Below are 15,875 nucleotides of genomic sequence, written 5' to 3' on the forward strand. Positions count from 1 at the left end.
GTTTCTAAACCTTCATCAATTATGGAGCTGGATACTAGTTTTAGTTCCCTCAAGTCACCTGACAAAACTAAAAGGATGACCATGCAGTGAAAACAACAGCAACTAACCTTATTGATGTATGGTATGCTAGCTTTGTAGCTAATCTCTCTCTCTCTCTCTCTCTCTCTCTCTCTCTCTCTCTCTCTCTCTCTCTCTCTCTCACACACACACACACACACACACACATCACCACCTCCCTTATCCTCCCTGTCACTCACTATTGCACACTTTGAACACCCACTGCTATAACATACAATAACAAAAAGAACAGCTATACCATAATCCACTGTTTTCTCAAATGCAAGGCTTGTTTCATACCTAAACTCTCCTGTACTTTTTCCTTCTATTTATTTATGCACTTAGTGTTCATTTTTTCCTGTCAACATAAATTGCAAAACATAACCATAGCACCCACTACCAACCCAAACTTCTAGATTGCACATATTTAAAAGTCTTACAATAAAAATATCTATCCTTCCCGGTAGACCCTTAGGGCTTCCTATCTCTGAGAATGAAACCACAGAATTACATTTACAAAACCATTTGAGAAAGCCATGTAACCTATGCCTTCTTCCCATCTGGAAATACCAATACTCACAAAAAAACCATTAACCCCATAGCCTTTCTCTCTGTCAACCTCTCATAGTTTCCAGAGCCTGCTTTGGTGACCTACTCTACCTATCACTTTTCCATACACTTCCACATCCTCCTCCCCATAAACTAAATTACTTTAACACTATCTGCAGCTTACCAATACTGCTGTTAATCTGTCTTCCAAATACCTGACTGCAGCATAAGTCTCATTCCTCTCAAAAAGCTTTACTTTCAGTTCAAAAACTATGCTTAATCATGCTGTTCTTTTCAGGCTTTGTCAATGACCGGCTTAATTCATTTATTTCACTGGAAGATGTTTTCCCTACCCACACAACTGACCACAGTCCAGCTAATGCACATAATGAAGCTTGCCATAACCACTTCAAGACTCACTTCAACTGAAATCCTCCCCAAGCTCCCTCTCTTCTGCACATAAACTACCAGGAACACTCCCAGACATTCCTCAGCTCCAACCTAGCTTTACCTGCACTATTTGATCATAAGTATCTGGACACCCCCAAAAACATACGTTTTTCATATTAGGTGCATTGTGCTGCCAGGTACTCCATATCAGTGACCTCAGTAGTCATTAGACATCATGAGAGAGCAGAATGGGGTGCTCTGCGGAACTCATGGACTTCAAATGTGGTCAGGTGATTGGGTGTCACTTGTGTCATACGTCTGTGCACAAAATTTTCACACTCCTAAACATCCCTAGGTCCACTGTTTCTGATGTGATAGTGAAGTGGAAATGTGGAGGGACATGTACAGCACAAAGGCGAATAGGCCGACCTTGTCTGTTGACTGACAGAGACTGCTGACAGTTGAAAAGGGTTGTAATGTTTGATAGGCAGACATCTATCCAGACTATCACACAGGAATACCAAACTGTATGAGGATCCACTGAAAGTACTATGACAGTTAGACGGGAGATGAGAAGAAACACCAAAAAATGCCTTGCCTGATGTAAGGAGCTAAACACTGGATGACTGAACAGTGAAAAAACGTTGTGTGGAGTGAAAAATTATGGTACACAACATGGCGATCCAATGGCAGGGTGTGGGTATGACGAATCCCCGGTGAACATCATCTGCCAGTGTGTGTAGTGTCAAAAGTAAAATTCAGAGGCAGTGGTGTTATGGTGTGGTCAGGTTTTTCATGGAGGGGGCTTGCACCCCTTGTTGTTATGCATGGCACTATCACAGCACAGGCCTACACTGATGTTTTAAGCACCTTCTTGCTTCCCACAGTTGAAGAGCAATTGGGCAATGGCAACTGTATCTTTCAACATGATTGAGCACCTGTTCATAATATACGGCCTGTGGTGGAGTGGTTGCATGACATGGTCTGGCCTGCACAGAGTCCTGATCCGAATCCTATAGAACACTTTTGGGATGTTTTGGAATGCCAACTTCGCACCAGGCCTTACTGACTGACATCAACACCTCTCCTCAATGCAGAACTGCATGAAGAATGGGCTGCCATTCCACAAGAAACCTTCCAGCACCTGATTGAATGTATGCCTGCAAGACTAGAAGCTCTCATCAAGGCTAACGGTGGGCCAACACCATATTGAATTCCAGAATCATCAATGGAGGGCACCACAAACTTGTAAGTCATTTTCAGCCATGTGCCCAAATACATTCAGTCACATAGTGTACCTTCCCCAAATGTCTTTCCATGAGTCCAGCATCACAGCTATGTTATATGCTGCTTTTGATGACTTTAAATCAATCTTAAGGTTACCATTTTTCTCACAGACTAAGAGTCCACCAACATGGGCATCAGCTGCAGTGACTATTTGATGAGGGGCCACTGCCAGCTTTCTAAAATTCCTTTAAAAAAAACCTTGGCACTGCGATCCTATCATAGAAGTTCAACATGAACTTGAACCAACATTATTATATTAGGTCCATTCCAAAACTTTTCACCTACGGGAAAAATGCTGAATGAGGCTAATGACGGAGCATTTTTCCTCTTTAATAGAAAGTCCACTGACAATGCTGGAGCTTCAGCAAAACATGTCTGCGATATAAAAGAAAAGAAAAAAATGGTCTTCTGCTCAAAATAAAGATCTCTCTACTGTTTGTTCAGTTGTGGCTCACAAATGATAGACCAGCTTATCCAATGAATTTTTTGCAATCTCACTTCTAGCATCCAAGTCACTAATTACTTCTTCCACTGCCTTTTCACAGCTCCTGTCACAGTATCACCAGACTCTTTGCTTGTAGCATCCCTGTATGCCAACATTCCACAGAACCATGGCTTTTCTACCATGGAAAATTACCTTCTACCTCCTGACACACTGGACACTGTGACCGAGCAGTTCTAGGTGCTTCAGTCTGGAACTGTGCTGCTGCTACGGTCACAGGTTCGAATCCTGCCTCGAGCATGGATGTGTGTGATGCCCTTAGGTTAGTTAGGTTTAAGTAGTTCTAAGTCTAGGGGACTGATGACCTCAGATGTTAAGTCCCATAGTGCTTAGAGCCACTTGAACCTCTTGACACCAAATCCACCACCCACTTTCCTACCCTCTTGGTTAACCACATGCCGATTCATAATTATTTCTGCTTTGTAAGCAAATCACACAGAAATCTGCAAAACTACTCAGGGAAGTCACATGGCATGTTCCTATGATCATCGTTTATGAACCACCTAAAGGATCATTCCCATTTTTTCACTGATGACATATTTGTGACTGACACATGGTAAGGAGAGCCTTGATCTTTTCTTCCGTAACTCTTTATCTCAGTTCTGACACCTGTCATACATTACATGCTAAAAACATTCATATCACACAACAGCTGTGAGTATTCCATGTGTAATGGGAAGAAGGTGATATTCAGATACACCAATAAACATGCCAAAGCCTTTAAAGACAGACACTATTCTTCCCATTTAGTCTACAAGGAGATTTCTTGTGCTATTTCTTTACACAACAGCCAACAAATCTGTCACAACTGTCAATCAACTGCCAGCTATTATTCCACTTATCACTGAATATCACCAAGGCTTTGAAAAGATCATCCTCATCTTTCACTGTGCTTCATCAAGTTGCAATATAAGAAATATCCTACTTGAAATCCTATCCTCATCAGCCACAGCAATGTTTACCAACCCCAATGTAGCTCTTTCCAGTGAGCACATTCACTGTAAGTGTGCTGTTACTGATACCCATAGCAACGATCTACTTAGCAGTATGTGCTAGCTAGTAAATCTTACCTTCCAGTACCTTCTGTCATTACACACCTTTTCTGGCAGATGTGGCATTGTCATGTGGTGCTGACAACACTAGTAATAATGAGCATAGAGAGTCTGTAGCATTTTTGAGCTAGTCAAGTTAACACCTGATGAAGGAATTGCAGAAGACGGACATCTGAAGTTAAAATGAAAAATATTGATATAAAGACTAATGAGGAGACATGAATTTGAGCATGTTGGACATGCAAACAGCAGTGGTGCCTGACATGTATGCAAGAAGTGGCATACAAGTGAAACAGTGAACACCATGAACATTTAGTAAAGAAGACAGGTTCCAGTGGTATCGGACATCGGTACCACAAAACATCAACGACAGCATTGCAGCAAAAATTTGGATGTCTCGCAAAAGCTTCACTGGCATAGTGGGTTGCATGCGGCATTGCTGCTGTAGGTGTTGATGAGTAGAAGTGTATTTTGGGTGAATGTTGGAAATAACCTAATGTATGGTGTCGGGAAGTGAAAATTGGTGAAATGTGGCTATAGCAATAAAAGTCATGGAGGAACAAGACAAGACAGATAGTGAATAGAATTTTAAGTTATACAAGCCGGGAACAAAATGAAAAGGTAGATGCAGATTCAGGTGTCGCAGAAATGTCAGAAACCAGTGAAATAGACTTTTATTTCATGAATGAGGCAGTAGATGTGAAAGACAGTAGTACACTAATTTCACAACTGCAGAAAAAATACTAACAAAGCAAAGCAAGCAATATAAAACAGGAACAAACTCAGACAATTACCAAAGGGGAAAAGAATTTAGGTATGCAGACATTTTTTAGCAGCTGTGAGGGCATTGGGATAGAAAGACATCTGCCTTGAAAGGGATAGAGAAAAATATACATGAAAATTCACCTGAACTGAAGAAAAAGATTCAGGAAAACAGTGCTCAAATAAATCAAGAGTTAAAGGTCAGAAAGAAGAAAACACTATGTATTTCAATAGGATGATAGAGGAAAACTGGGCCTAAATCAGAGAGGTAACATCTCAGCAAGCAGAATTCCTTATTCAATGGAATGAGCAAATCAATAAACTGAAAAATGTGTCACAAAGGGCAGACAGACAAACTGAAAAATAATGCAAGTCAAACCAGCTGTGGCTAGGTGCACCAGCAATTACAACCTCTTTGATGCACAACTAGTCTCTGTATGAAATGAGACAAAAATAATTGAAGTTAGTGATAACAATAAGGCAGAGATTCACCAAGAGCAAGACAGTGTTAACAACATGAGAAAATATGGTTGCTGACACTGTGACTGCTGACAATGATAACATATATACCTTTGTAAAAGAAATGATATAGAAGGAAGCCACTAAAATCAATAGAGTCTTGAGTGAACAATGTAGCAGTAAATTGTTTATAAGAAGGGCAACCTTCTGATGGAGATGGCAAGAGATTCCAACCAGGAGGGAGACTACATCCAGTGGCATTTTTGCACAATCTTAAAAGTGAAATATGGATGAAATGGGCCAACAATAAAAACATGTACTTTGCAGTGAGGAGGATGGAGCAAGGAGCTGCCAACTGGACAGATACATTAAATTTGAACAGGATGATGTACAATGATTTGGAAAAGCCTTTGTGGATAACCACTGGCCACAGGAAATGCAAGAAGAGGTCATGGATGAGCTGAGGGTGTGGGGCTATGGCTGACAGACACGTGGGTCACTGGCAGGCATGCCAAAGAAGTCACTAGAATTAAATAGATATTTGGACATGTCATTGGGAGAGAAAACCTTAACAAGATGCTTAATGAGCAGAGTACTGGCATGGTATGGAGATGTCATACAGTCTCATCATTGAAAAGAAAGAGTATGTGAAGATGATTATAAAACATGTAGAAAACAAGCAAACAGGAAATTCGAAAAAGGATTAAAATAACTGAGGCCCAAACTACTGAGATCCCAAATAGAGGGGTGAATGGCTACAATATAAGTGGTATGGCAACAATAGGGAGCATGAAGCACAGCACAGAGGAAGTCAAGAAGGCAGAGGCAGCTACATGAGAGGGGTTCCTGAGGTCACAGTTGAGGCTGTGGCAGATATAATCACAGCTATTTTGTAGCCCCATGTGAACAGGAGACAGCAACTAGCAGACAAAGAAAGCAGGTGAGACAGTAGCCCAGGAAACGACTAAGGGTTCCAGGTATGCACTGCTCTGGAACTGTGCTTGAGGGGCCATTAAAAGCACAGATAGCCACCATCAAAACTGAAGGGCTGAAAGACAAGAAACAAGAACTAATAGAAGAAAGACAATTAGCAGAATGAGAACAGGTGTCACCTATTACAAACGAAGAAGTAGCATTCATAAAGGTACAGGCTTTGTGAGATTAAAAAAGAGAAGCATGTGTGATATCTGAGAAACTGTATAACAAACAACTGAAAAAAGGGGCAACAAACATAATTTACCAGTGAGTGGTTTCAAAATTACCAGAGAGGTCTGAGGCAGCAGCAAAAGCCTTTAAGGTGGGAAGGTTAAGTGACGGTTAGCATCTGTAACATTTGACTGTTTTAAGGGCATATCATGTGACCAAGGAGACAGAAGCAGAGTAACACACACAGAGATGTGCCAGTCACAGTCGGTACAGCGAGCTGTGTGATGTGGTGCATTTCAACACCGTGATCATTCTACAGAGCTTCAGTGAGCAATGCCATATGACATAATGTGCATGGAAGATGCACAGTGGGGATGCCGACAGATGGTTGCAGTAAGGTGAGAACCATGCTTTGCGCTGTAACACAAACAGCACTCCTGTGGTGGCTACACTCTCTGCTGACAACAAGATCTACCAATGGTGGCACACCATTAGCTTCAACAGGGATAGACTGTGCCTCTTCTTTTATAATCATGAGTATGTTCCAACACACAACTGGCAGTTAAGCTATGTAAGTTGGGCTGCTTACTTAGCAACCCACCATACCACAACATTACTACAATGGGATGCCGCCACCACCCAAGGCAGCACATACGGCTAGCCTGAGGGTTAGGGAGTGCTTTGAGTGCAGAAAGGGAAGGGGGCTAACTGTACTGAGTACAGGGGATACTTGACAAAATTTACATACCTGGATTATAAACAAGCTTCACAGAACATACCTGCACAAGAAACACGCATTTCATTCTGTGCTTTATGCACAAGGGTTATTCAAAAAAGTATCCAATCTTATTTTCATGGCAGTCATCGATTGGGCAAATGAGTGGAATAACATTATTGGAACAGTTTTGTTTTAAGCTTGGCGATTCTCATGTTGAAACAATCTGCAATATTCAACAAGGGTTTCGGGAGGAAATATGGGTCCCAACAGATAGAGGAGTGGTACAACCACTTCAAAGATGGTCATTCATCAGTGAAGAATAATGCATGTTCAGGTAGGCCCTCAATAATTGCAAATGAGCTTGTTACTGATGGTGCAAGGATCCTGGTGATGCAGGAGAGACAAATCACAGTCAGAAAACTTGCAGATGAGGTTAAAATTACTATTGGATCCTTTAATTCCATTTTGATAGACCATTTGGACTTCAGGACAGTGTCAGTAAAATTTGTGCTGAAGTTATTATCAACTGAGCAGAAACAATTTGTTTTGGAAGTTGCCCACGACATGCTAGATACTGTGAACAGTGATCTCAATTTTCTTGACACAGTGGTCACTGGTGATGAGTCCTGTGTTTATGAGTATGACCAGGAAACAAAGTTCCAGTCATTGAAATGGAAGCAGCCATCATACTTCAGACCCATAAAAGCAAGGCAGTTATGCAGCAATGTGAAAGTCATGCTGACTATTTTTTCTGACTCCACTGGTGTTGTATATTGTAAGTACATCCCAGAAGTACTACCAAGAGGTTCTGCATCACCTTCATGAAGCAGTGAGTTGCGAACAGTTAGACTCATGGGCAGTGGGGACCTTCACAATAATAATGCACCTGCTCATCGTTCTCAATTAATTTAGAGTTTTTTGGCCAGGTACAACACAGTTGTGGTTTACCAGCCTCCCTGTTCTCCTGACCAAGTACTGAGTGACTCCTGGTTTTTCCCTAAACTGAAAAGGACTCTGAAGGAGACCAGATTTCAGAAGAGGGAAGACATTGTGCAGAATTCAACAGAGCAGCTCCACACCACACTGAAAGAGGCTTTCCAGTGATGTGTATAGAAACTGAATGGGACTACTTTGAAGGTGACTTGAGTCAAACAATTGTATGTGAATAAAGATCAATTTTATAAATAACAATATTATGAAAAGGATAGTTGCTGCTCACCATACAGCAGAAATGGTGAGTCACAGAAAGACACAACAAAAAGACTGTTACAAAATGAGCTTTTGGCCAACAAGGCCTTTGTCAAAAATAGACAACAGACACACAAACACACTCAAGCAAATGCAACTCACACACACATGACCACTCTTTCTGGCAGCTGAAGCCAGCAACAGTTATAAATAATAGTTGCATACTTTTTGAACAGCCCTTGTACTATTACACAATTATTAAGTTTTACAGAGTGCTACAACTTTTTATATAGTTTTCATGTATGTTGTTTGTGTGATATTTGTCCTTTATACGTGCTAGGTATTTTGTTTCTGTATGAAATCATTTTGATACCTATGCTTTGACCTATGATGTCTGATGATGTACCTGAATGGCTACCAGTAACTTTGTAAACATTTAGTGAGTGAATGATTTAGAGTGTTGTCTCATTGCAAAATGTAGTAAAGCCATAAATAAAGGTTTGGCCACAGAAGTTGGCCCTGTGTTTTGATGTTTTAGAGCTTTTTTTTTAACAGGTGGTGCATTTATTTGCAAATTTCATGGGATTTCGTGATTTTTCGCCAAAATTTGAATTTTGGAAATATGAAAGGATGGGCATGAAAGGATACTATTATTGGTACCCTTACTGATGATCTACCTAGCAGTATGCACAAGCTGATGAGACTGAGCTTCCAATATTTTCTGTCATTATATGCCTTTTCTGGTGGATACAGCACTGTGTCATGCCAATAATTCTAGTAGTAATTAGTGTGCGAAGTCTGTAGTGTTTTTTAGTTGCTGGGTCAAAATCCGTTGAGGGAGTCATGGACATGGGAATGAGTAGTTAAATTAGGTAATATTTAGAAAATGTAGTGAGGAGTACATTTAGTTTATGTATATGAAGGTTAAGGAGACGGCACAAATATGAAAGTGTTTCAGGTCAAGCACAAAAGAATTTATGGGACGAGAAGTGAACTTACGTGATTCATCTGAATACCCATTGTTAGTATGGACACCAGCAAAGGGACTAAAGTTTAGAATTAGATAACATTAGCAGACGGTGGAACAAATGAACCTTGGTTGTGAATTATATCAGTGTGAATGAGAAGGAAATATTTAGACATATTCTGTTGCTCAGAGTTCGATATGATTTCAGTAGCAGTGAGTTAAAGGCATGTCACAAATAATTAGGCACATGGTTTATTTTCTCCTGCAGTTCCCCTATTTTATTTTGTATTTATAATTCTGCATTCACCTGACCAAAAGTCCTGTTCTTCCTGCCACTGAACTTCACTAACTCCCACTATATCTAACATCTACTTATCCATTTCCCCTTTTAAATTTTCTAACCTACCCATCCAATTAAGGGATCTAACATTCCACATTAAATCTGCAGAATGCCAGTTTGTTTCTCCTGATGAAGATACTCTCCTGAGCAGTTCCTGCCCACAGATCTGAAATATTTTACCCAAAAGGATGCCATCATCATTTAACCATAAAACAGAGCAGTATGCTCTTGGGAAAAATTACAGCTGCAGTTTTCCCTTGCTTTCAGCCGTTCACAGTACCAGCACAGCAAAGCCATTTTCGTTGATGTTACAAGATCAGATCAGCCAGTCATCCATACTGTTGCCCCTGACACTACTGAAAAGGCTGCTACCCTCTTCAGGAACCACACTTCTGTCTGGCCTCTCAATAGCTGCCCCTCTGTTACGGTTGCACTTACGGTAGAGCTATCTGTATCGCTGAGGCACACAACCTGCCACACCAATGGCAAGGTCCATGGTTCATGTAGGTCATCCCCCTTAAACATCTGATCACCAGACTTTAGGAATATGGCAATTAAGCTAGAATTTCCAAGGGTGGGCTCACATTGTGCTCCCTGTGAGATAGCTATTGGTTTGTACATGGTATTATTTCATCCTCCAGTGTGGTAAAGATCTTTATGGTATGTTAGAGATCTGTTGAGTGTGACATCCAGAGAATATTTAAGAAGAATGTACTTTGGAGCAGTACGTCATAGAACTCAACTGATACATAAATTCACAAGCCTGTTGTACAGATGGAAGCAGCACATTTCCTTTTTTGTACTGTTCACACAGTCTTCTCTTTATGAAGTAGTCCCATAGAACAGCCAGATTGCTTGTCAGTGACAGTGGTAGTGTGTAGCTAGCATCCATCACATACCAAAATTTCCTGCTGAATCTTTCTGGAAGGTTATACATTACATTGAATAGGTTGAAGTAGTAACTTAGAAATGAAACTGTGGTGGAAACTTTCTGAATTGCTATTTAGTTTCAATAGCATGATTTTACTGAAGCCCCTTTGCCACATACTTCATAGTCAAACAACACAGTAGTGAAGCCTTTGTTCATAGGAAGTTTCTCTCATGTGAATATTCCTTCTGATATGAAGAAACAAATTTACAATCCTATGGGCCAGAGTGTGAAATGTTAGATACCTTTAGCTGGTTAAATAGGTAAAGAAGCTGAAAAGAGATATGGATTGGTTAATATAATGGAAGGAAACATTCCACGTGGGAAAAATTATATATAAAAACAAAGATGAGGTGACTTACCGAACAAAAGCGCTGGCAGGTCGATAGACACACAAACAAACACAAACATACACACAAAATTCAAGCTTTCGCAACAAACTGTTGCCTCATCAGGAAAGAGGGAAGGAGAGGGGAAGACGAAAGGAAGTGGGTTTTAAAGGAGAGGGTAAGGAGTCATTCCAATCCCGGGAGCGGAAAGACTTACCTTAGGGGGAAAAAAGGACAGGTATACACTCGCACACACGCACATATCCATCCACACATACAGACACTAAGAGAAGTGAAGATAGTAACAACTATGGACGGCGGGAAAGGATTGAAATTGGAAGCCATCTTCCAGAATTTTGCACGGAGCACAATTTAATTATCTTAGTACTCGTTTTAAGAATTGGGAATGGAGGGGAAGCTTCAGTGTAAAACTAATGTTGCGCATATTCCAAGGGAATATTTCACAATATTCACTCCATGTTCAAAAGTATGTGTGGATGGATATGTGCGTGTGTGCGAGTGTATACCTGTCCTTTTTTCCACCTAAGGTAAGTCTTTCCGCTCCCGGGATTGGAATGACTCCTTACCCTCTCCTTTAAAACCCACTTCCTTTCGTCTTCCCCTCTCCTTCCCTCTTTCCTGACGAGGCAACAGTTTGTTGCGAAAGCTTGAATTTTGTGTGTATGTTTGTGTTTGTTTGTGTGTCTATCGACCTGCCAGCACTTTTGTTCGGTAAGTCACCTCATCTTTGTTTTTATATATGGATTGGTTAAGTTAGATATAATTGGAAATAGTGCAGTGGCAAGAGGAACAGAATTTTTGCACTGGTGATTACAGATTTATAAAAATAGGATCAAATTGGTGTAATGCACAAGTGCATTTAGCAACTGATAAGAAAACAGGAATGTTGATACGTGGGTAAACTACTTAAAACAGCATAGCAAATGGAAAATAATGCCCAAGATAAACAAAAAGTAAAGGTCTATCACAGTAGTACAAGTACAAATGTCCAACAGCTTTGCAGATGATGAGGAGATTGAAAGAAATGTATGACAAGATAACAGAAATTACAGAAAGTGTTAAGGAAGATGAACATTTAACTGTAATGAGGGACTGGAATTTAATGGCAGGAAAAGAAAGAGAAGTGAAGATAGTAACAACTATGGACGGCGGGAAAGGATTGAAATTGGAAGCCATCTTCCAGAATTTTGCACGGAGCACAATTTAATTATCTTAGTACTCGTTTTAAGAATTGGGAATGGAGGGGAAGCTTCAGTGTAAAACTAATGTTGCGCATATTCCAAGGGAATATTTCACAATATTCACTCCATGTTCAAAAGTATCCAGTGTCCTATTACTGGACTTAACATTAGGTGTATCCATTCTTTGCTTTTAAGACAGCTTTAACTCTGATGGGAACACTTTCAGTGAGATGCCTGAATGTCTGTGGAGGAATAACAGCCCATTCTTCCTCAAGAGCTGGAAGCAGAGAAAGTAGTGATATTGAAAGTTGGGGTCCAGAGTGATGTCGACATTCTAACTCATCTCAAAGTTGCTCTGGGCTGGTCAGTCCATTTCAGGAAATTTATTGTCCGCAAACATTGCCTCACAGTTGCTGGTCTGCCATAGGGTGCATTGTCATGCTGATACAAATGAACATCATCTCCAAACTGTTCCTCTACTGTACACAGTATACAATGTTGTAAAATGTGTTCACATCCTTCCGCACTTAGCATTTTTCTAAGTGCAATAAGGGGAACACACTTTAACCATGGAAAACATCTTCTTACCATAACACTACCTCCTCTGTACTCCAATGTTGGCACTACACACGATGGCTGGTAATATTCGACAGGTATTCGCCAAACCCAGATCCTTCCATTGGCCTGCTACAACATATAACCTGGTTCATCACCCAAAATCACTCATTTCCAGTCATCTACTGACCAGTGGCGTTGCTAACCTGGTTCATCACCCAAAATCACTCATTTCCAGTCATCTACTGACAAGTGGCGTTGCTCTTTACACCAACTCAAGCGTCCCTTAGCACTGACTACAGAAATGTGTGGCCTACGAGGAGCTGCTCGACCACTGCACTCAATTAATTTTAACTCCTTATGCACAGTACCTGTGCTACCTGGATGAGTGGTAGCACTTTGGAACTCCCAAATGATTCCTTCCACTGATTTTATATGCCTTTTTTACAACCACCCTCCACAATACTCAAGAGCTCCTATCTGTCAGTACATGGGATCTGCCTGGTCATGGTTTAGTTGTGGTTGTCCCTTCACATTCCCACTTCACAATCATACAGCAACCAACAGTTGACTTGGGCAGCTTCAGGAGGGTGGAAATATCCCTGATAGGTTTGTTACTCAGGTGACACCCAATGACTAACCAATGCTTAAACTCTGTGAGCTCTCCTGAGGAACACATTCTGCTGTTACTGTTTGTCAGCTGAAAACACAGTACTCCCCACCTCCTTTTATACTTGGCAGGTCTACCTCTCGTGATATCTAGTTGTCAATTCTGCAGTACATAGGGGTGTCAGAAAGCTTTTTGTCAAACAGTGTATATAAATTACCCACTGAATACCATCAGGCTGCTCATGAAGATGCTGTTACACAATGAGAAGTCACAATGCTAGAAAATTGCAGTAAAACACAAAAGACCCACAGAGGATCACCACTTGGTATCACAATTGGCAATTAACCCTCAAAATAACAAATGTAATATATAATGCACAAATAGATGGAAAGAACCATTGCTGTATGATTACACCATTGCAGAACAAACACTGGAAGCAGTCATATCCATTAAATATCTGTGAATATGCATACACCAAAAGCTAAAGTTGTAGATAAAATATCCCTCTACACATCATAAGACGGCTTGCAAAGTAAGGATGTAGATGTAGAAGTCTGAATATGAGGAAGAGAGACAGAGACATCATAACACTTAAGATTGATTATATAATTACAAGACAAGGATTTAGAGACCAGATGTTGAACTGTATAATGTTTCCAGGAGTAAATGTGGACTCTCATCACAGTTTATTAGTTATAAAATGCAATTTAAAGCTGATAAAATTGCTGGAAGGTTGGAAATTAAGGATATGGGGTCTGCATATGTTAAAAGAAATAGAGATTGTTGTTGAGAGTTGGAACTTCAAGCAATGACTTATTATAATAACTGAAAAAATATGATAGAAAATTAATGAGTAGCTTTGAGAAATGAAATAGTGACAGTAGCACAAGGACAACTGTGGGAAAAAAGGTCTTGTAGGAATCCTTGCAAATATACATGACATTTACACTGAACTGATGAAAAGATAAATTATAAAAATGCAACAAATGACAAGAAGAAATGGAACAGAGCACTGAAAGACCTAAGTCAAAACATGGCAAATGAACAGATGATATTGCCTCAAAATTATCAAGTGGCAAAGGAGAATCACCCATGACCAAACTGTTCCACACAGTATATATGCAACATGTGAAATACCCTCTGATTTGAAGAAGAATTTAATAATCCCATTCTGAAGAATGCAGATGCTGACAAGTGTGAATACTATCAAACCATCAGATTAGTAAGTCATGTTTGCTAAATACTTTCTTGAACTATTTAAAGAAGGATGGAATTACTGGCAGCACCCAACCTGTGAATAGATCAGTTTGAGTTTCAGAGAAAGTTAGCAACAAGCAAAGTAATACTAACTCTAAGATTATCTTAGAAGCAGATTTAATACATGCAAGCCACCATTTATAGCATTTGTAGATTTGCAAAGATCTTTTGATAATGTTGGCTGCAATACACTCTTCAAAATTCTGAAGTTATTAAGGATAAAATACAGGGAACAGAAGGCTTTGTAGAGCCTGTACATAATCCAGAGTGCAGTTATAAGAGTCAAAGAACACAAAAGGGAGTTGGGAAGTAGTTGAGAAGGTGGTGAAACAATGTTGCCACATATCTTCTATCTTAATTGGTTTGTACATACATAGAGCAAGCAGTAAAGGAAACTAAGGAAACATTTGGAAAGTGAACTGAAGTGCAGGGAGAATAAAAGAAACTTTAAAGTTTGCAAATGACATTGCAATTCTGTAACAGACACCAATGGACTTGGAAGATCTCGTGAAAAGGTTGCATATAATCTTAAAAAGAGGTTATAGAATGAACACAACAAAAGTGAAACAAGGGTAATGGAGTGAAACCAAATTAAATCGGGTGATGCTATTTGTATTAGGAAATGAGACACTGAAAATAAAAGATGGATTTTGCTGTTTGGCAAGAAAATAACAGACAATGGCCAAAGTAATGAGATCTTGTGAAAAGTACAGTGGCATTAGCAAGAAAAGTACTTCTGAAAATTAAAAACGAACAAACTAAATATCAATATAATGGAAGGAAACATTCCACGTGGGAAAAATTATATATAAAAACAAAGATGAGGTGACTTACCGAACAAAAGCGCTGGCAGGTCGATAGACACACAAACAAACACAAACATACACACAAAATTCAAGCTTTCGCAACAAACTGTTGCCTCATCAGGAAAGAGGGAAGGAGAGGGGAAGACGAAAGGAAGTGGGTTTTAAGGGAGAGGGTAAGGAGTCATTCCAATCCCGGGAGCGGAAAGACTTACCTTAGGGGGAAAAAAGGACAGGTATACACTCGCACACACGCACATATCCATCCACACATACAGACACAAGCAGACATATTTAAAGACTAAATATCAATTTAATAAGTGCTATGTATTTTCAAAATTATTTATCTGGAAAGTAGCCTTATATGGAAGTGAAATGTGAACAATACACAATACAAAAGGAAATAAAAGCTTTTGAAATGTGGTCTACAGAAGAATGCTGGATATTTGATGGGTGGATCAGGAAACTAATGAGGAAGTGCTGCACAGGGGAAAAAGTTATTTATGGCGTAGCTTTACCTGAAAGGAAGGGATAATTTGAGATGAAACATACTGTAGCATCGAGGAATAATCAATATAATTATGGAGGGAACTGTAAGGGGTAAAGATTGTGAGGAGGAGACCAATGCTTGATGACTGTAAGTAAGTTCAAGTGGACACGGATTGCAGTAGTTATGAAGAGATGAAGAGTCTTGCAGAGAACAGATTGGTATGCAGAGCAGAACAATCTTTGGACTAAGATCGCAACAACATCAATTGTGTTGAGTTGAAATGG

General features: G+C 39.9%; 1 protein-coding gene across 1 annotated transcript in view; it reads right to left on the reverse strand.

Annotated features, from left to right (window-relative positions):
• LOC124605904 (coiled-coil and C2 domain-containing protein 2A) overlaps window positions 1–15,875 on the reverse strand; it is a 348,984-nt gene that overhangs the window by 48,106 nt on the left and 285,003 nt on the right. The gene's annotated exons all lie outside the window — the stretch shown is intronic.

The sequence above is a fragment of the Schistocerca americana genome, chromosome 3 (assembly GCF_021461395.2).
Source record: "Schistocerca americana isolate TAMUIC-IGC-003095 chromosome 3, iqSchAmer2.1, whole genome shotgun sequence".
Classification (NCBI taxonomy): domain Eukaryota; kingdom Metazoa; phylum Arthropoda; class Insecta; order Orthoptera; family Acrididae; genus Schistocerca; species Schistocerca americana.